The sequence below is a fragment of the Ctenocephalides felis genome, unplaced genomic scaffold (genome assembly GCF_003426905.1).
Source record: "Ctenocephalides felis isolate EL2017-DRISC unplaced genomic scaffold, ASM342690v1 CF-g0.4_SCAFFOLD_00845, whole genome shotgun sequence".
Lineage (NCBI taxonomy): Eukaryota > Metazoa > Arthropoda > Insecta > Siphonaptera > Pulicidae > Ctenocephalides > Ctenocephalides felis.
The window spans coordinates 72530818-72552395 of record NW_020536999.1 but is presented as its reverse complement, the minus strand read 5'-3'; positions in this window follow the sequence as shown (position 1 = coordinate 72552395).

Here is a 21578-nt window from a genome sequence, read left to right as displayed (position 1 = left end):
TTTTTTTCATTGGTGTTATTAGCGATAGCAGTATCATCAGCGAAAATCATCAGAGTGGTGTTATTTTGTTGCGGTAAATCATGAATGTTTAAACAATAAAGTATTCGTCCAAGGATACTTCCTTGTGGTACTCAAATTGTCCTCAAGTTGGATTTGGCGTTAAATATTTTTACACAAAAACTTCTATTATCAAGATAATTTTTATGGTATTAATTATGTACTTCGGAAATTTGAGTTTTATTTTTTTTATACCAATCATTAATCCAAACTGTGTCGAAAGCCTTTTCAACATGTAAAATTATCATGCTTGTCTTCTGTTAAGCTTGAATATAATTTGTTCTACAAGTATTGAAAGTGGGTATAGTGTGGAGTGATTTTGACGAAATCCATATTCATTGCTTGGTATAATTGTATGTATGTTAATGAAATCTAGAATTCTATCCTTAAGTATTTTTTCATATATTTTGCTTAAGGTATTAAATAACCTTATTGGCCTATAGCTATTGGAACATTAATTATTGTCAACATTATAAAGAAATCTATCCATTATTTCAGTTTTTATTAGCTTTTTAAACTTATTTATATGGATTTTATTTTCTTATTAATGAAGACTTAATGGTTTTGCTGTTGACAATATTAGTCTTTTCGGATGACAATAAGCTGGTACTTATTTCAAACGGTCTTAAGATCACTACCAGCATTCCCATTATTGCTCATTCCTGCTCAGTAATTTCAAGTGAAACAGCTGTCCTAATGTTTGTAACAGAGCGATCATTGAGAACAGATGAAATTGCGGGCCGTTGTTTTAGCAGTCTTTCAAGCATGTGGTAAGTGCTGTTCCACCTTGTGATGTTTTTTTTATTAACGCATGTACTGGCAGTTAAAGTTGCTCTTGCTTTTCTTTCAAATTAGATTTGGCTAAGCTAGAATGATGAAAAATTCAGCTTTCTTCACAATATCATGAATAGTACCATTTGAAATGGCCTTATTAATGCACAGCTGTAGGGTATGTGCAAAACAGGGTATGCTATTACCAAACAAGTTCCAGTTCTTCGAAACAGCCCCTGTAACATTTGCAGTATTGTCATGAACAACAGCGGATACTTCTCCTTCAATATTCCAAACTCCCATTAGTTCAGTCAATTTATCTTTTTAATTTTCTGAAATAAGCTTCTCAGAAATTTCTACTGTGGATAATGTCATGTTGTTATACTTCCATGTGTTGTCTATTACATGACCAGTAATAATTATATACGAATTTGCTGACCTTGATGCCCACATATCGGTTGTGATTGCCACATTTTTTGCTTCAGTCAACAAATTCTTAACTTTACTGGTTTTGTTGTCATATAATAATTTTACACAACTCAAAGCAGTACCTTCTGATGGAATTTTTTATGTAGGTTCGAGAAATTTCATAAATTTCTGGAGTCCTTTACGTTGCATAAAACTGTTGTAGTATATCTGTTGAAATCATTTCAGCAAGTAAGCATGTGATTTTCTCACTCCTTTCTTTCAAATACCTGCTGCTTCGAAATGCTCCTGTGATTTTTGTCTGCGTCAATAAACTTGTTTGAGAATCAGCTGATGTGATGCTAATATCATCAGGGTCACTCTCGATCTCTACCTCTTCTTCAATGTTTATTGAACATCTAAAACAGTGAAATATGTTTATTCACTAACATTATTTATGCGTATATGTATATAATGATAAAAAATTCTAAAGATTGATCAAAGTTGAATAATCAATAGGACCAATGATGGACTATTATAAAATAATTAGATATTTAAGTTTTATATTAATTTATATCATTGACATGAAATTAGCAAGTAGGATTTTCTGGTCAAAACGTAAACTCCTTCGAGAATTTGTGTTGTGCTATTTATTATAAAAGTATTAGCGACACTATAAAAAGCTTCAGAAACAGTGATTTATGCATTTTGGATTAGTTATTCAAATCTATATAAGTATAGTTATTCAAAACTATGAGTATAGTGTTGGATAACTAATGCAACTTCTACATTATTTGGTAGAATTATAGTGATACCAACTATGAGTTTCAAAGCAATTTGTGAAAAATTTATTATTTCTATCAAGGATTGAAAACTAACACATATAACAAAAAATCTATGCAAAAAGTCGCTGTAATTGGCACTGTGTCTGAATATATGTTAAGCAAATATTGTTTTTCATATCACTACATGTTAAATACGTATAAGCTGATATTAATTTTAGTGTGTTCCAAATTAGATTTTATAAAACTTTTATACTTAATTGTGCACTTGATTGCCCCAAAAAGATTCAATTAAATAAAGATTATTAGTAAATGAATATTGATAAAATATTAAAACCTGATAAATTATTTACCTTCGTCTTTGTCTTTAATATGTGCGATAGTGTTTCAATGTAATTTGCTAAAACCAATTATATACGCTCAGAAAAACTTATCAATTTCATTATTTGTTTGAATTGTAGAGTATTGTATTGTAGAGTATTGTTTGAAGATAAAATACTCTACAATACAATACAACAATACTCTTATGCCACTATGTTTTAATGGAAATCCTATCAAGGTAATACTACTTACTTGCCATTAAAGTATCACCAGGTTGTTAGCAGTGGTGCACCATGTAAAGAACTCATAATCCAAAAACATTAGTAGAATACTAGCATTGTAAAAGACAACATCAAATTATACATCTTGAATTAAAAGTATATAAAGTTTTTGAATTGAGAACATGAGCTGAAAGATATTTACTGCCCAGTAATTTAATTAAATTAAATATATTAAATTTAAATAATTTTTTAAATCGTATATATTCATATTTTTTAAATCGTACGGATGATATTAAACTGTGTTTAGTTACATGTGCTACTGTGTTACATAGTATTTTATTTGTTCATGAGTTTCTTGTTAAGCGAAAATAAATGTACAAGCGCGTTAGTAAGTCAGCATGTATTAAATTGTAAATTTTAAAGTGTCGGTAGTTTTCTTAAATTGTGATTTTTTTCCAAATCAATGTTGTGATAATAAAACTAAATAATATATGATTTTGTCCTTGAATATGTAAAATTAGTTAAAATATATAGCAGTCATGAAGAAACTTTATTTGTTGAATGCTAACAAAACAAATTTGGAAATAAAATAAATCATGGGAGATGTTATCATAATAGATGATGGTAATAGGAATATTATAAATGGAATGAAAAATTATTACGTACCTGAAACAAAAGATAATGACTGAATTGAAATAAAGGCACTGTTATTGAGGTTTAACAATAACTAACGAATGATAATATAGGAACCAAATAGCAATTCAAGTCAAGTCAAAAACATATATATTTCAATAAATGTAAGTATATACATTGCATTTTATAACATGGGTTTTTTACCCGTAGGTATTGTATCCTTCATTGGATTTGATTTTTCATACAATAATTAATTTAGAATATATAAATAAATTCATATTTGTGTGACAAAAAAAGAGGAAAGAAAATTTGTCCCCCCCAAAAAAATCACATAGCACTATTTATAATAACACAAAAGAAGAAAAACATCATAAAAGATTTATTCACTCTAAGGGAGAAAATTTGTGTCGAGCCAAGTTTCATTTACCGCTATGGGTCGATCAGTATATATTTTGGCATGGCGTGATTGCCATACCAAATATCGTCTCTTGTGTCTCCGAGGCCCGCGATGTTAATATTAGGATGATCTCCACATTTTAGATAAAAATTCTCAGTTAGCTTTTTTATATAGTCGAGTATTGTCGGTACGTCCGTCTGTTTGTGTATGTATTTTGAAGAGTAGTAATGTCTAGTCAGTGGGTCCCTCATTTTGTCAAGTACTAGTCTTAGTGTCTTATTTTGTAATGTCTGTAGTTTCTGTAAGTTAGTCTTAGTCGTCGCGTTCCATGCCGGAGCGGCGTATGTCAGTAACGGTCGTATAAGTGTCAAGTAAAGTGTCCGCTTGTTCTTCACGCTTAGCGGGCTGTTGTGGTTCAAGAGAGGTCTCAGTAGATTTGACATCCCGTAAGTCTGTCCAATTTTCGTATTAATATGTTTTGTGAAGCTGAGTCTATGGTCCAGGGTCACCCCAAGATATTTGACATCTTTGGACCACTCAACTTCACAGTTTAATACTTTAATTTTGTCCAAGTCAGTCAGTCTAGTCGTGGCATTTCGGCTCTTTGCAAATAAAATTGCCTCCGTCTTCTGCGGATTGATTCTGATCTGCCATTTGTCAGTATATTCAGTTAGCTTGTCTATGTGTGTCTGTATCTTTGTAGTCAGTAGCGTCGGTGATCGTGATGATTTGTATATGGCAGTGTCGTCAGCAAACGTCAGTAACGTTGTGTCGGCGTCAGTGGGTATGTCGTGAATGTAGACGTTAAACAAGTACGGTCCCAGGATCGAGCCCTGCGGTACTCCCGCCGTCACTTGTTTAAAAGTCGAAAGTCCGTTGTCTACTCGTACAGTGAAGTTACGGTCTGAGAGGTATGAGTGTAAAGTTCTCGTTATGTACGGTGGAAAGTTGAGTTGGATAAGTTTATGTACAAGTCCGTCCATCCAGATGGTGTCAAACGCCTTCTCAAAGTCGAGTAACACCAATCCGGTATGGTTTCGTCTGTTGAAGTTGAGTACTGTATTTTCTATGAGTTTTGTCAGTGGGTGTAGTGTAGAGTGTCGTTCTTTGAATCCGTATTGTGTGTCAGGTATAATTTTGTTGTCTTATGTGTTTGTTAAGTCTTTTGAGTAGTACCTTTTCGGCTACCTTACTCATTGTGTTGAGGAGGCTGATCGGTCTGTAGTTCTGTGGTATGTCTGGCTGTTTCCTTGGCTTCACTATTGGAAATATGATGGAGGTTTTCCAAGAAGCGGGAAAGCAGCCTTTTGTCATTAGTCTATTTATTATGCGCGTAAGTAAAATGTAGGCGTTCGTCGGCAGTTGTTTAGGTATTATGTTTTGTAGTCCGTCCGGTCCTGGTGCTTTCCTGTTCGGTAATTTTTTAACTATTGTCTTTATTTCGGAAACTGTGGCAGGGTCTATTCGTAAGTCTTTGTCCCTGTGGAGATCAGTGAAGTTTTGAATTGTCTCGTGTACGTCTTGTTTCAGGTCTGCGTTTGACATATTGGCATTTTGTTTATGTATGTTCTGGATGAAAACTGGATTATGGTCGGAGTTAAAAAGTGTTCTTGTTATGGGTTCGGATGTTACGTGCAGATTTTTTGTCAATGCCAAATCGATCGTACTGTGATGGTGTGTCTGTACGGTGGCGTATCTGGTCGGCGTGTCAGGAAAGTTTAGTTGTGCGTCTGTGGTGTTGTGTTCGGTCAGGTATTCGTAAAGTCTGTTTCCGTTTGCATTGTTAAAGTTGCAGTTCCAAGATGTACGTTGTGCGTTAAAGTCTCCTGCCATGAGTACAAATCTGTTCGAGTCTAGCAGTCTTTGTACGTCCGTATGTTCTAGTCTGCTTGCCGGGATGTAAATCGATATTATGGTTACTTTTTGACCTCTTTTATATACATTGATAGCTGTTATTTCAGAACCGCCCGCTGTCAGGTTTGGCACTTGCTCGTGTCTGATGTTAGACTTGATCAAAATCGCAGTGCCGCTCCATCCGCGTGCGTCCGTCTGTCTGTCGTTTCTGTAAACTTTGTAATTGTTGATATAGAGTCTGTCCGTAGGTTTTAAGTGTGTCTCGTTGATCAGTACTATGTCCAAATCGTATTTTGTTATCGTCTGTCTCAGTTCGTCCACGTTGTTTTTAAGTCCGTTAGAGTTAAAGTGCATTATGTGTAAGTCGCGCGTTTGGTTTATGGAGATGCTGTTAAAAAGTTAAGTATTGTTGTATATTTTTCGTTATATGTCATGTTGGTGTTTAGTGATTTTGTCAGTTTATAAAGCTCACTAAAAATTTGTTTTACCTCGGGATCTGCAAACAGCATCCTGATCTTGCCCATAGCAGCAAAAAGTCCCTCTGGTGTATTGAAATCTGGATCGGACTGGCTGCAGGCAGGCCGGGCTGGTGATTGTGATAGTGCTTGCCGGATCTGTGATGATGATGGTGCAGGCCGGATCGGTGATGTTGATGGTGTAGGCTCAGCCGGTAAAGGTGAGGACTGGATCAGATTTTGAAATGATGACCTTGGAACAGGGAGTTGAGGAAACGCTGATTTTGCATTTGGGCCAACATTGGCGTTATTTAAGGCTGAAGAAAAACTCATCGTCAGCGGCACTGGTGTTGGTGCTGGTCTGTATATTTGTCTTCTCCTGAGAGCATCACTTTCCTTTTTTCCTTGTAGTTGAGAAGTGCGCTGCACTTTGAATAGTTTGCCGGGTGTTCGTTGCCAAAGTTCACACACATCGGTGCCTCAGTTGGCAGTTTCTGGCACGCACCTGGTGCGTGCATATTGAGGCACTTTATACACCTGTACTTTAGATCGCAGGTGTACGATGTATGACCGAAGTTCAAGCATTTGTGGCACTGCAACGCTCTGTTCTGTGGTCTATAGGTCTCCCAGGAGAAGATGTGTCCACCAATGTTGGTTATGCGTTTCAGCTCCGCCATATCCTGATCTTTGTCGACTAAAATTATGTATATTGGCAGTTTATGTTGACTACCGTCCGACTGTTTTCGTGTTACTTGCACCACTTGCTTTATTTTAGCTCCTTTCAGTTGCAGTTCTTCGCGGACTTCTATCTCAGTAATAGATGGATGGAGTCCCGTAATTGTAATTTTTTTACCCAGATTTTGTTTTATGGAGTAGGTGTAGAAAGGGTAATTGCATTCGCGCAATATGCTTTTTATTTTTTCGTGGTCAGTAATTGAATCGGTATAAAATTTGTGTAAATTATTTTTTAGGAATTGATACCTGAAATTGATCTTGGTTGTATCCCGGATATAGCGGATGGTTTTCAGTTCTATTTCGGCTTTCACAATGATAGGCGGAATTTTTTCTTGTTTTATATCTATTTTCTTCGATGGTGCTGCCTGTACGCCTGAAGTGGATGGCTGCGACCCGACATCAGTTTTCTCGATCTCCTTGTTTTTGGCTTTCTTTCGCCGTTTAACTTTCTTATATTCCTCAAGCTCCCTGTCCGTGTCCATATCGGTCCGATCAGATAGCGCATTGTACTTATTTTTGAGGATCTCGCTCGTCAATACCTCCATTTTCTGTGTTTTCATTACTTTTAATTTCTTCCCAGGCGCCTGCCTGGGAATATCCTTGTATTCTTCAATATACACAGCACTGATTTTAATAAAATTAAACTAAAGACTTGGAAAAATTTAAATTTAGAAAAAATCACTTGCTAATATGGCTTATCCTCTAACCATTAGCAACACCAATCCGGTGTTTGGAAAGAGGAGTCAGCAGAAGGCACGTTCACCTTATAATTTTGGCAAGAATATCTTATTTGAATTACACCCGATTGCTTTTAAAAAAGCACGATTTTAAATCGATATCGGGTGAATTCTAGACTTTATTCTTATTACACAATAATCGAATGACATTCAGCTCCCGAGTGCATGCCGGGCCAGAAGAGAATGAATGCTTGTGGTAGGTTGTAGTATTCCAGAGTGTTGATTAACGCAGCATGTGATATTGATTCATAGGCTTTGGCGACATCTATAGAAGCTAAAAACAAAGGCTTGTTGTTGTGCCCATGGTGCCGTAAGAGGTAATCTACCGCTAGTGTATTTTGTGCACATCCGTCAACTGGTTGGAACGCTTTCCACCGACTATCAATATGAACCTCACTGAGCAAACGCCTAGCCAGCACTTTATCAAATGTTCTAGCTTTTTCTTTTTTTTTTTTTTTCTTTTTTTTTATTATTTGACTTCGTTATATAACATTTGGTCATATACAAACATAATGAATATACATGTATAAATTGCTTCCTCAAAAAGATTTTTCTTGTTTATGCTTATTAATTTTTCTACACAACTTTTGCAATCGGTATATATAATACAATTGCTCTTCTTATGTTCAAGTTTTTAATATATTTTACAGCTTCTCCTATAGCTACTAATTCCGCAGTATATATTGAGACAAAATCTGGTAGTTTTATCAATTTTTGAAATTCTTTCTTCTCATGAATCATGGCACATCCTACTTTATTATCTACTTTAGAGCCATCTGTGTAGATTTCCTCATATCCTCTACTGTTTATTATACTTGTCTCTTCATTATTAATATTGACAAAAAATTGTTTACCTTCATCAAACCATAATTTTTTGAGATTAACATGGTTTTCATATATTTTATAAATATTAGTTTTCTTCATGAAATTCAAACTGTCTACCATAATATTTTGTTTATTATCCCAAAATTTATTATTCTCCATTAATTTTTCCAATTCTTCTAATCCACTAATAATATTTGGTTCTCTTCTTAATATCTTCTTATATATATATCTATGAATTAAATATTTCCACCTTAGGTTTAGAGGTAATTCTCCACTTTCCACTAACATCGCATTTATTGACGTGGATTTCATCGCGCCAATACATATTCTGATACATCTATATTGTACTTTATCCAACTCTTTTATATGTGGACTACTGTGATAAGCAATACTACCATAATCTAAAATCGGTCTAATCAAGGTTTTATATAGCTCTAAATTCGTTTGTGGATGAGCACCCCACCATATTTTGTTCACCACTCTTAATAGGTTTATCCTTTTTTCTATTTTATTTTTAATATCTTGTATACATTCTTTAAATTTTAATTTTTGATCCAACTTGACTCCTAAAAATTTATTACTACTTTTAACCGCTATTGAATGCTCTTCCGTACCAATATGAGTTGGTAAATCATTCAACCTATGCCTTGTGAATACCCCTATCGAGCTTTTCTCATCCGAAAGTTCCAAGCCTTTATCCCTCAACCATCCATGAAGTTTTTTTAATATTTTCCTTCATAATATTAAACGCTAGATTTAAATCTCTTTGTTCTACATAGATGAGTATGTCATCGGCATATTGTATAATATTCGTACCTCTTACTCAAATATTATCTATATCTCTTACATATATAGTATACAATAATGGGCTAAGTATACCTCCTTGTGGTAGTCCTCTATTCACTACTCTTTCACCAATTATTTCGTTATCTTTCTTAACTATTATATTCCTTTCATATATATTATATGTTAAGGCTGACACCAATCGGTGTCCTATTTTAATTAATTCTTGAAACATTATACTTGGAACGACATTATCATATGCCCCTTTAATACCGCAAAAAAGTGTCACCACATAATTATTTCTTGAAAATGCCAAATTAATATCAACCATTAATTTACATAAATTATCCTGCGTACTCAGCCCTCTTCTGAATCCATATTGACTTTTAGACAATATTTTATTTTTCTCTACAAACCACTCCAATCTTCTCTTTATCATTAAATCTTTGGTTTTAGCAACACACGATGCTAGTGATATAGGTCTGTAATTATCTGTATTATCTGCATTTCCATTTGTATTTTTAAAGAGAATTATACTATATTTATTCCAGTCTCTAACTATTTGTGAATCCAACCAGTACTTATTGATTAATTTTAATAGCACTTCTTTACCTATATTTGGTAATTCAGATAACATGACATAATGAATATTATCTATTCCTGGTGAAGTGTCTTTTCTCCTATTCATTGCGACTTCCATCTCCCACATATTAAACGGTTTCATGATTTCTTTGATATAGTTTTTATCTTTCAAGTATTCCAATCTCTCACAACTATCCTTTACTCCCATTGGGGCTATTTTATTCAATAACATATCTATCCAATTGTTGTCACATCTTTTATTTTCTTTTTCAGTATCTTCTCCAATATTTTTCAATCTTTTTATCATACTATATATTTGCCTGGTTGGTGTGTTTGGGTTCAGAGTTTTAATGTAGTTATCTCAGCTTTCTTTTTTCTTTTGCTTTAACTTTGCTCTTACATAATTTTTAACAAGATTACATTGTAAATAGTTTTCTAAGTTCATATTTTTCCTATATTTTTTTTCTGCTTCTCTCCTTTTTTTTATTAAGGTGTTACATTCTTCATCCCACCAAATTTGTTTTATTATCCTTTTTTTCCTAATCCTATATTTTTTGGGATACTCTTCATTGCTTCTTTAACTTCTTTCTTCATTAACAATATCCACAAATGTGTCATAATTCATTTCTTTTTTTGAAATCCTAATTGTTCAATTTCTTTTTTATATTGCTCCCAGTTAGCCTTACTACACCTCCATTTTCTATTAGATGCAGTTTTATCAAAGATCTTTTTTACATTTAATTCCATTATTATTGGATAATGATCTGAGCCTAAATCATCATTATACATATCCCAAACTATTTTATGTGCTATATCTGAAGAGCAGATAGTAATATCAACTACTGATTTACATATTCTATTACTAATTACTTTATTATTATCATTTAATATAAAAAGTTGGTTCTCCTCTATTGCTTCCAGTAGTCTACGTCCTTTTGTATCTTCATAGTCACATCCCCATGCTTGACTATGGACATTAAAATCTCCTCCAATTATACAGGGTTTCTTAATTCCATTCAGTAAACTATTCCATTGCCCTTCTGAAATATTAGTGTGTCCTTCGATTTAAATATTAGCCTTTGGTGAAACATATAATGATACACATACTATTTTCTTACTTCCTAGTAAGATTTCTGCAGCACAAATTTAGCACAAATCCATATTAATGCATTCCCTATTAATTTTATATTCTTTAAAATTCATATTTTTATTAATCAATATAGCAGTTCCTCCTTTTCCATCTAATCTATCTTCTCTAATTATATTAAAATTTTTAAACTTGTATTCCTGAGTTATTTTAAACCAAGTCTCAGATATCAAAATAACATCAATGTTTTCTACATAAATAAAATTCTCTAAACTTTCTCTATTCGACGGTAAAGATCTTGCATTCCATTGCATCATTTTAATATTTTTATTCTTAAATTTTTTCATATTTAAAATATTAGTTTTATTTTTTTCCAAAATAACTCTATTTGCCATAATTGTTTTGTAGTTGAATTTATTCTATTTCAAACTATTATTCCGTACCTGTATCTTCAATAGCATTACCTATTTTATTGATTTCCATCTTTGCTTTTTCAGTACACAATGATTCTATTTCTTCTTCCAGGGCTGTCCATATATTATCTTTTAACACTTAATCTTTGCCTTATTTTGTTAAAAATTTCTTTGAATTGTTGCTTCATCTTCTTTTTTTTTTCTTTCTCATCTTCATTTTTATTTGGGTTATTTTCTTCACTATTGTATTTTGTTAATTCCTTTCTCCTTTCCTTGTATTCTTCTGAATTAATTCCTTTTTGTCCTCCTTCAATTCTAAATGTCGTGCGCCTAGGTTTTCTAATTTTCAATATATTTTCTTCATTAATTTCTATTTCTTTTTCTTTAATATGATTTAACATTTCAAACTTGTTATTATTAAATCTGTTTAATTGATTATCTGATTGTTTAATTAATGAAGGAAATACATTTTGATAATCTCTGTTATAAAATTTGGTCTGTACTATATCTGCATATGTTCTCTTAAGCAATATTTGCTTAGCTTCACTTATAGAAATATTCTGATATGCTTTCAACTCCTTTAATTTTTTATTATATAAATACGTTTGACAATTTCTATCATTCGCTTGATGATTATTTCGACATAAAGCACATATTTGAAGCAGTTCATGGATTGAAACAGTTTTGGTATAGTTTGTTATTGTTTATTCGCCGTGAAATATAGGTACAATATTTATATCGTGCTGTATATCTCTCCTGGCTGCCGAATGAAAGAATAGCTTTTGCTTCGATGACGGGTTCTTTTATTCAGGCCTGAGACGGCCATCTTGATACGTGCGCATTCCCAAATGCTGCAGGCCCGTATTTAATGCAGGGCTGTAATTGGGTGTCGCCGCACAGCCCCCTACGGTGAAAAAGAAAGAAAATTATTATTCTTTGTAATTCTGAAATCGTACCTGCCGTCCTCGTCTTGTTGTATATTTTTCAGATGTGACGTGCTCTGCTGTTGTGCATTCTTCGGCAGTCGTGTATGCAGGCTTCAGTCTGTCTTTAGAAAAGGATTTTGGCTGGCCCAAAACGTCCAGTTTAAAAGTCTTTTCTCCTCTTTCCAAAACCTTTATAAGGTTGCGTCAGAGTCGGCTTTATCATATCTTGCCTGATGAAAACATGACTAGACTTGTCCAGATCTTTATGGATGAAACTCTTTTTTGGGCTATGAGATGACGTAGGCTGTGGCTTTAAATTTCTAAAGATCCTATGTAAATTATCCATGACGGTTGTAGTTGATATGTCCGTATGTTCTTTAAAAAATTGACCAGGAAGTCTCAAAGGCTCTCCAAAGGTGAGTTCTGCGCTAGAATCAAGTCTTCAAGTCTTCCTTCGCCACTGCTCGCAATCCCAATAGAACCCATGGCAATGCTTCTAACCACGACTCATTTTCGTGGCACATAAGGGCAGACTTTAATGTTCGGTGTATGTTTTCAATAAGGCCATTAGATTGCGGGTGATATGACGACGTATGAATTAGTTTTGTTCCACAAAATTGTGCCATACTGCGGAATGTTGCTCCGTCGAATTGTCTTCCTCTGTCGGTTGTTATTGTTCGGCCGGTGTTCCGAATCTGGATATCCAACAAAAAATAAAAGCCCAAGTCACAGTTTCTGCAGTTATGTCTGATAGTGGATAAACTTCTATCCATCTAGTGTATCTATCTATGCAGGTTAGTAAATATCGCGCACTTTTGCAAATTTGTAGAGGACCTACGATGTCAATATGTACGTGTAGAAATCTTGCAGATGGAACGTTAAATTTTTGTAAAGGTGTAATTGTATGTCTACCTATTTTGCTGCGTTGACATTGTATGCAATTCTTTGACCAGGTACGGCAGTCACGCCGTATATTTGGCCAAACAAAGCTTTCCGTCAGCATTTTGACTGTTGCTCTAACACCTGGATGACTTAGGCTGTGCACGTTGTCAAAAATTTTCTTCCTTAGACTTACAGGTACGAATGGTCGTTCTCTTCCTTGAGATGTATCGCAGTATACGGAGTAATTCGTTCCTGGAATTCTTTGTTTCTTAAGTTGTAAGGCAGTTTTCATCGATAAATATTGTTTAAGCTCCTTGTCCTCCTTTTGAGCTTTTGCTATTTCGGTAATTTTCAATTGGGAACTGATTGATTCAATTCTAGAAAACAAGTCAGCCGGAATATTCTTTGTCCCGCTCACATGTCTAACATCTGTCGTGAATTGTGACATATATGTTATCTGATTGAGTTGAACTGGTGGTAGGCGGTCGTGTTTTTGCTGAAAAACATACACAAGTGGTTTGTGGTCGGTGAACCAAATGAAATTACGACCAATAATTTGATTCTTGAAGTATTGAAATGCTTTATACCCTGCTAACAGCTCGCGGTAGTACGCTGGCCACGTTCTTTGTTTTTCAGAAATTTTCTTCGAAAAATAAGCGAGAGGTTTCCATTCACCGTTTGTATATTGTTGTAGCACTGCACCCACGGATTTGTCTGAAGCGTCTGTAAATAAAGCAAGTTCTGCATCAGGCAATGGATGCGTTAATAAGGTAGCTTCAGCGAGATTCTTCTTACAAGCTTCGAAAGCTGCTGTAAGCTTTTCATCCCAGTCGATTTGCTTGTGTCCTTCGATTTAGGTTTTGACAATAAAACTTGTAAATCTACTTGATATCTGGCAGCATTCGGACAAAATTTTCGATAAAAATTTATCATGCCTAAGAATCTCCGTAATCCTCTTATAGTTTTTGGTTTTGGAAAATTTAACAATGCGGTTATCCTCTGTTTTGGGGGTTTTGTGCCATGCTCTGTAATGCAGTATCCTAGGAATGTAACTTCCTTAGCGCCTAGAATGCATTTAGATTGGTTTACTACTATACCATAATCTGCTAAACGTTGGAACAACCTACGGAGATGGTGTTCATGTTGTTCTTCACTTTTGGATGCGATTAGAATATCATCAATATATGGAAAACAAAAATCTAATCCACTGGTTACTTCGTCCATAAATCTTTGGAAAGTTTGCGCTGCATTCCGTAGGCCGAATGTCATAAAGGGGAACTCAAATAAACCAAAAGGTGTTGTAATTGCCGTCTTGGGAATATCTTCATCGTAAACAGGTATCTGCTGGTATGCTTTCTTAAGGTCTATTATTGAAAATATGTTACAACCTGATAAGTGTTGTGAGTAGTCACTCATGAGCCTGACTGGGTACCTATCCGGGATTGTTCTTGCATTTAATGCTCGGTAGTCTCCACATGGTCTCCATGCATCGTCTTTCTTTTGGACTAGATGTAACGGTGATGACCAAGGGCTACTTGATGGTCGGGCAGTACCTAATTGCACCATTTCTTCAAATTCCTGTTTGGCAATTTTTAACAGCTGAGTTTTTAATGGACGGGTTCGTGCTACCACTGGTGGACCAGGAGAGGTTTTGATATAATGTACTGTTGTATGTTTTATTTGTCGTGGAAGTCCTGGCGGTCGCGTCAAAGAAGGAAATTCTTTAAAGATTTCACTAAACTTTGATTTGATATTGACAGTTTTAATGCTTCCCTTTTGTACTGTTCCTTTGTTTATTGTTCTTACCTGTAGGTTTGTAGTACCGTCTACTAATCTTGAATTCTTTGTGTCGACGATTATGTTGTAATATGACAGAAAATCTGCGCCTATTATAGGTGTTGACACATCAGCAATAACAAAATTCCAGATGAATTTGCGCCTTAGACCTAAGTCGAGATTCAACTGTATATCTCCATATGTACGGATCTCGGTATTGTTTGCTGCAGACAGTTTGTAATCGGACTCGAAAACTTTGCGTTGTATAAACATACGTGGGTATATACACAGATCACTACCTGTGTCTATCAAAAATTGTACTTTGGTTGGTTTATCTGAGATGAACATGCGGCGTGAAAGTGCTTGACAAACACTTACCGCGTCTAGTGCCTGTCTTCTTCGTTTCCCGACATTTTGCATGGTTGCGTGCATTTCTTGGCTTTGTTTCCAAATTTGTAGTGGTACCAGCACGTATCAAATCTTTGCCTACTACCATTTCTTTGGCGTGAAAAACTTCTTGTGCGCGAGATTTTCCTAGAACGAGAATTATGCCGAAATCTAGGACGTCTATTTTGCAATTCAGCTATCATTTTTGTTAGGTCTTCTACGCGTTTTAATAATTCAGACGTTGTACCGTCGGTAAGGCTTGTGGCGGCTACTGTTGGCACGATGTTAACCTCACCGATGCTCTCTGCGATGGCGGCTAGGTCTTCAATTTTCATGGTCGGATGTGCCTTTAATATTTGTTGTGTATGCGTAGGTAAACTTTGTAGCCACAAGGTTCTTAAAATGTTCTCATCTAGTAGTGGACCGGCCAATGATGTTAGGTGTCGTAAAAATTGCGACGGTTTTCGATCACCCAGTTCCTCTTGCTGTAGCAACCTTCGAATCTTTTGGTCCTGTGACTGTGATAAACGTTGTATTATTTCTTTCTTTAACTTAGTATAGGGTTCGACTTTCGGTGGATTTAATATTATATCTTCCACTTCACTGGCTAATTTGTCATCTAAATATGATAATATAAATTCATATTGACATCTTCTGTTTTTATTCGTGATCTATTAAAATGTGCCTCGATCATCGCGAACCATAATTGAGGTTTTTCATACCAAAATGTTGGTATAGGCCTCGCAATTCCATGTGATACGCCTGCATTTGCGTCATTTGGATTCTCTGATTTCACTGTCTTATCTTCTTCACTCATTTCACAAATAATTGAGAAAAACAAATTAAATATTCACTAAAAAAAATGTCACTGAATGTTCAAAAAAAGATAAATTACACTTCTTATATAGAAAAAAAATTAAAAAAAAGTTGAATCTTGAATAATACACTTGAGTTAATTCACTATTGTTCTGTTTTACTCACGTCACCACTATTATATCACGTCGGGTGTCACCAATGAAGCAGTTTATGGGTTGAAACAGTTGGTATTGTTATTGTTTATTTGCCGTGAAATATAGGTACAATATTTATATCGTGCTGTATATCTCTCCTGGCTGCCGAACGGTAGAATAGGCCTTTTGCTTCGATGGCGGGTTCTTTTATTCAGGCCTGAGACGGCCATCTTGATGCGTGCGCATTCCCAAATGCTGCAGGCCCGTATTTAATGCAGGGCTGTACTTGGGTGTCGCCGCAAGTCCGTCCATCCAGATGGTGTCGAAGGCCTTTTCGAAATCGAGCAGCACCAATCCGGTATGGTTTCGTCTATTGAAGTTGAGTACAGTGTTTTCTATTAGCTGTTTGAGTGGATGTAACGTAGAGTGCTGTAACTGTATGTCTGGTATAATCTTGTTTCGTCTGATGTGTCTATTGATGCGTTTGAGCAGTATCTTTTCAGTAACTTTGCTCGTTGTATTGAGGAGGCTGATTGGTCTGTAATTTCGCGGAGAGTCTGGCTGTTTCCTCGGCTTCAGGATAGGAAGTATTGTTAATGATTTCCATGAAGCAGGAAAGTGGGCTTTAGCCATTATACGGTTCACCAGTCGTGTAAGTAGTATATAAGCGTTTGCTGGCAGTTGTTTCAGTATAATATTTTGTAGTCCGTCCGGTCCGGGTGCTTTCCTGTTCGGTAGTTTTCTGATTGTCGATTTTATTTCGGAAACTGTGGCGGGGTCTATTCGTAAGTCTTTGTCGTTAAATTGTTCAGTAAAATTTTGAATAGAATTGTGTACGTCTCGTCTTAAGTCTGCGTTTTGTCTGTGTATGTTTTCAAAGTTTGTGGCCAAAATTTCTGCTTTGTCTGCTGCTGTCGTGGCGTAGTTGTTGTCAGGTAGTTTGAGTGGCAGGATGGGTGTTGATTTCCCGGTCAGTCTTTTGGCTGTTTGCCAAACTTTGTGCTTTTAGTCCAAGTGTCGTTCCGGTGCTCACGTATCTCATTATAAATAATTTTTGTCAGTCTGTTCACGTGTTCTTTTAGTAGTCTGTCACCAGTACGTTGCCACAGTTTCTTTATATTGTTCTTTAATTTAATTTTTACTATTTGTTGGGGTAGTGTGTCAAATGTGGATGTCGCAGCGGTATTGTGTGTTGGATGGTGTCCGTGATCGTCCGTGTCAGATGTGTCACAGCCTCCTCAATGTCTGTATGGGTATCGTGTGTCATATATTGTCTGTAATAATGTCTCTAAAAAGCGGCCAGTTGGCTCTGGAATAATCTAAAGTGTTGCGTGCTGGAGTATGGTCGACGTTGAGTCTTTCAGAGATAGTTATAAAAACAGGGTTATGGTCAGAGTTGAAAAGTGTTCTAGCTATGGGTTCGGATGTTATGTGAAGATTTTTTGTCAAGGCCAAATCGATCGTGCTGTGATGGTGTGTCTGTACGGTGGCGTATCTGATCGGCGTGTCGGGATAGTGTAGTTGTGCGTCCGTGGTGTTGTGTTCGGTTAGATATTCGTAAAGTCGGATTTCGTTCACTTTGTTGTAGTTACAGTTCCAAGATGTATGTTGCGCGTTGAAGTCTCCTGCCATTAAGACGTGTGCATTTGAGTCAAGTAGGTTTTGTAGGTCCGTCAGTTGCAGTCTGCTTGCCGGGATGTTAATCGATATTATATAATCACTTTTTGACCTCTTTTGTATACATTGATAGTTGTTATTTCAGAACCGCCCGCTGTCAGGTTTGGCACTTGCTCGTGTCTGATATTTGACTTGATCAATATTGCAGTGCCTCCCCATCCGTGTGTGTTTGTCGGTCTGTCGTTCCTGTATACTTTGTAGTTGTTGATGTAAAGTCTGTCCGTAGGTTTCAGGTGTGTCTCGTTAATTAGTACAATGTCCAAGTCATATTGTGTTATAGTCCGTTTCAGTTTGCCTGCGTTGTTTTTGAGTCCGTTGGAGTTGAAGTACATTATGTGTATGTTGCGTGTGTGATTTATGGACATGTAGTTAAAAATTAAGTATGGTTGTGAATTTGTCATTGTAAGTCATATTTTTGTTCAATGTCTTTGTCAGTTTATATAACTTCCTGATCTCACCCATAACAGTAAAAAGTCGCTCAGTACTCAGGTCTGGTTCGGACTGGCTGGTGGTAGGCCGGATTCGTGAGGATGCTGGCCGGACCGTTTCTGGTGTTGGCTTGATCTTTGGGAAGCCGACGGTGTACGTGGTGATGATAGTATCGGGAGTTCAGGAAACGCAGATCTGTTATTACTGCCATCGTTGGTGGGTTGTAAAGCTGACGAGAAACTTTGCTTCTTTGGTGTCGTTTTGTGCACACTCCCAGTGGGTGCATGTTCTTGCATTTTATGCACCTTTAACGCATATCGCACGTATATGAAGTATGGCCCATGTTTAGGCTCTCGTGGCACTGGATAGTCTTGTTGAGTGGCCTGTAACTTTCCCATTTAAATATGTGTCCTTCTATATTATTTATTTCTTTCAGTTTGGCCATCTCTTGTTCCTTATCTAGAAGGACAATATATATAGGAAGTTTGCGTTGACTGCCGTCCGATTCCTTCTTTATTTGGACCATCTGCTTTACCTTAACATGTTTGGCTTTCAGCTCTTCGAAAACCAGCGTCTCAGTTATGTCAGGATTTAGGCCAGCTATAGTCATTTTCTGTGGGATATCATGTTGTAATATATAAGTGTAGAATTCGAAATCACAATCCCTCAATATGTTTTTCAATTTTTCGTGTTCTGCAATAGTATCGGTAAAAATATTATGTAATTGTGGCTTTAGATATTGTGTCCTAAAATTTATTTTTGAGCTATCTTTCATATATTTAATTACTTTCGAATCAAGCTGGCCTTTGACGATTATAGGAAGTATCCTAGGCTCTGGTACGGTGGTTTTCTTGGCTGTTAACTGCTCCGCTCTGGACGTAGATGGCTTTTGAGTGTTAGCATTTTGGTTCCCGATCGCATTTTCTACATTGTTTTGACGTAATCGCTTCTTTACAACCCGGTACTCATCTATCTCCCGATCCCTATCCATTTCGCTGCGGTGATCTAGATTAATGATGAAAGAAAATTTATTAAATAGATTAATGATTATTTTTCAGTGAAGTGTCAATAGATTTTGTGAAATAAGTAGTAAGTCCGGAATTGATTCTAAATCTTGCCTTTTTAAAGGCACCGGGCCTAACACTTACAAGGTTATACACACCTTGTTCAGTGTTCTAAATTTTAAAGGTGAACGTGCCTTTTGCTGACTCCTCTTTCCAAACACTGGGTCGGTGTTGGTAATGGTTAGACGATAAGCCATTTTAGAAAGTGATTTTTCTAAATTTAATTTTTTTTAAGTACTTCAGATTTATTTTCTTAAAATCAGTGCCGAGTATATTGAAGAACCCAAGGATATTCCCAGACAGAAGCCTGGGAAGAAGATCAAAATGAGCATGGAGGTGCAGACCAGCGGTGCCCTCAAAAACAAATTCGATGTACTATCGGACCGATCGGACATGGATACAGACAGAGAGTTGAACGAATACAGAAAAGTGTCACGGAGAAAGAGAGCTAAGAAGAAGAAACCAGAGGGAAATGTTGGACAGCAGCCATCCGAGACTGGCACTCGAGAATCACCGCAAAAGTTAAGCAAAACACTTGAGAAAATTCCACCCATCATTATCAAGGCAAACTTGGAATTGAAAACAATAAAATACATCCGAGACACAACTAAGATCCAAATCAGTTTTTCAACACGCAATTACACAAAATTTTTACAGACCCAATTCAGGAACACGAGGTAGTTGAAAAAGTATTGCGAGAATGCCATTACCAGTTCTACACATACTCAATGAGAAAAGATTTGCCGAAAAAAAATAACAATGACTGGACTTTATCCTTCGATACCCGAAACTGAAGTTTGCGAAGACCTCTTAATGAAAGGAGTGAAAGTCAGACAAGTAATCCAGATTTAACGAAAATTATCGGATGGCAGCCAACATAAGCTGCCCATATACATTGTCTCTCTGGCGAATTAATAACATTGGGGGCACATCTTCTTTTGGGAGACATACAAGTCACAAAATAGGGCTCTACAGTGCCACAACTGTTTAAATGTTGGACACACATCGTACACCTGCGACATGAAGTACAGGCGTATAAAAAGCCTCGAGATGCACGCGCCAGGTGCGTGCAAGAAACTACTAACCGAGGCACCGATGTGTGTCAATTGTAAGAAAGAACACCCGGCGAATTATTCTCAGTGCACCGCACTCTTTAATTTCATAGAGAAGAAGGAAAACTATACTCTCGGGAGAAGAAAAGCATATATGCCATCTCCAACACCAATGCCACTGACAAGAAGTTTCTCATCAGCTCTAAATCCCACAAACACCGGCCCTAACTTCAAAACTGATTATCCTCAACTCCCTGTCCCACGGACATCATACCGACCTCCGCTCCAGTCCACACTATCACCGGTCCGGCCTTCACCATCACCAAGACCAGCACCGATCCGGCCAACACCATCAACGGTCGAGTTTACAACCAACCAGCCAGATCCAGATCTCAACACTCCGGAAGGACTCTTTGCTGCTATGGGCGAGATCAGGAAACTATTTGCGGATCCCCAGGTAAAGCAAATTTTTAGTGAGCTATACAAACTGACAAAAACACTAAACACAAACATGACTTATCACGACAAATACACAACAATTTTGAACTTTTTTACATCATCACCATAAACCAATCACAAGACTTACAAATAATGCATTTCAATTCAAATGGACTTGAAAATAACGTTGACGAACTGAGACAGACGATAACAAAATACGATCTGGACATAGTACTGATTAACGAGACACATTTGAAACCTACGGACAGACTTTATATGAACAATTACAAAGTTTGCAGAAACGACAGACAGACGAACGCACGCGGATGGGGCGGCACTGCAATTTTGATCAAGTCTAATATCAGACACGAGCAAGTTCCAAACCTGCCAGCTGGCGGTTCTGAAATAACAGCTATTAATGTATACAAGAGAGGTCAAAAAGTAACCATAATATCGATTTACATCCCGGCAAGCGGACTAGAACATACGGACTTACAAAGACTACTGGACTCAAACAGATTTGTACTTATGGCAGGAGACTTTAACGCACATCATACATCTTGGAACTGTAACTTTAACAATGCGAACGGAAACAGACTTTACGAATACCTGACCGAACACAACACCACAGACGCACAACTGCACTATCCTGACACGCCGACCAGATAGGCCACCGTGCAGACTCACCATCACAGTACGATCGATTTGGCATTGACAAAAAATCTACACGTAACATCCGAACCCATAACAAGAACACTTTTTAACTCCGACCATAATCCAGTTTTCATGACCATTTCAGACAGACTAGACGTAGACCAGACTCTCAAACGCAAATTTTTAGATTACTCCAGAGCCAATTGGTCATTTTTCAGACACATCATCACAGACAACACACGACACACAATGCCAATCGATACCAACACTGACATTGAGGAGGCT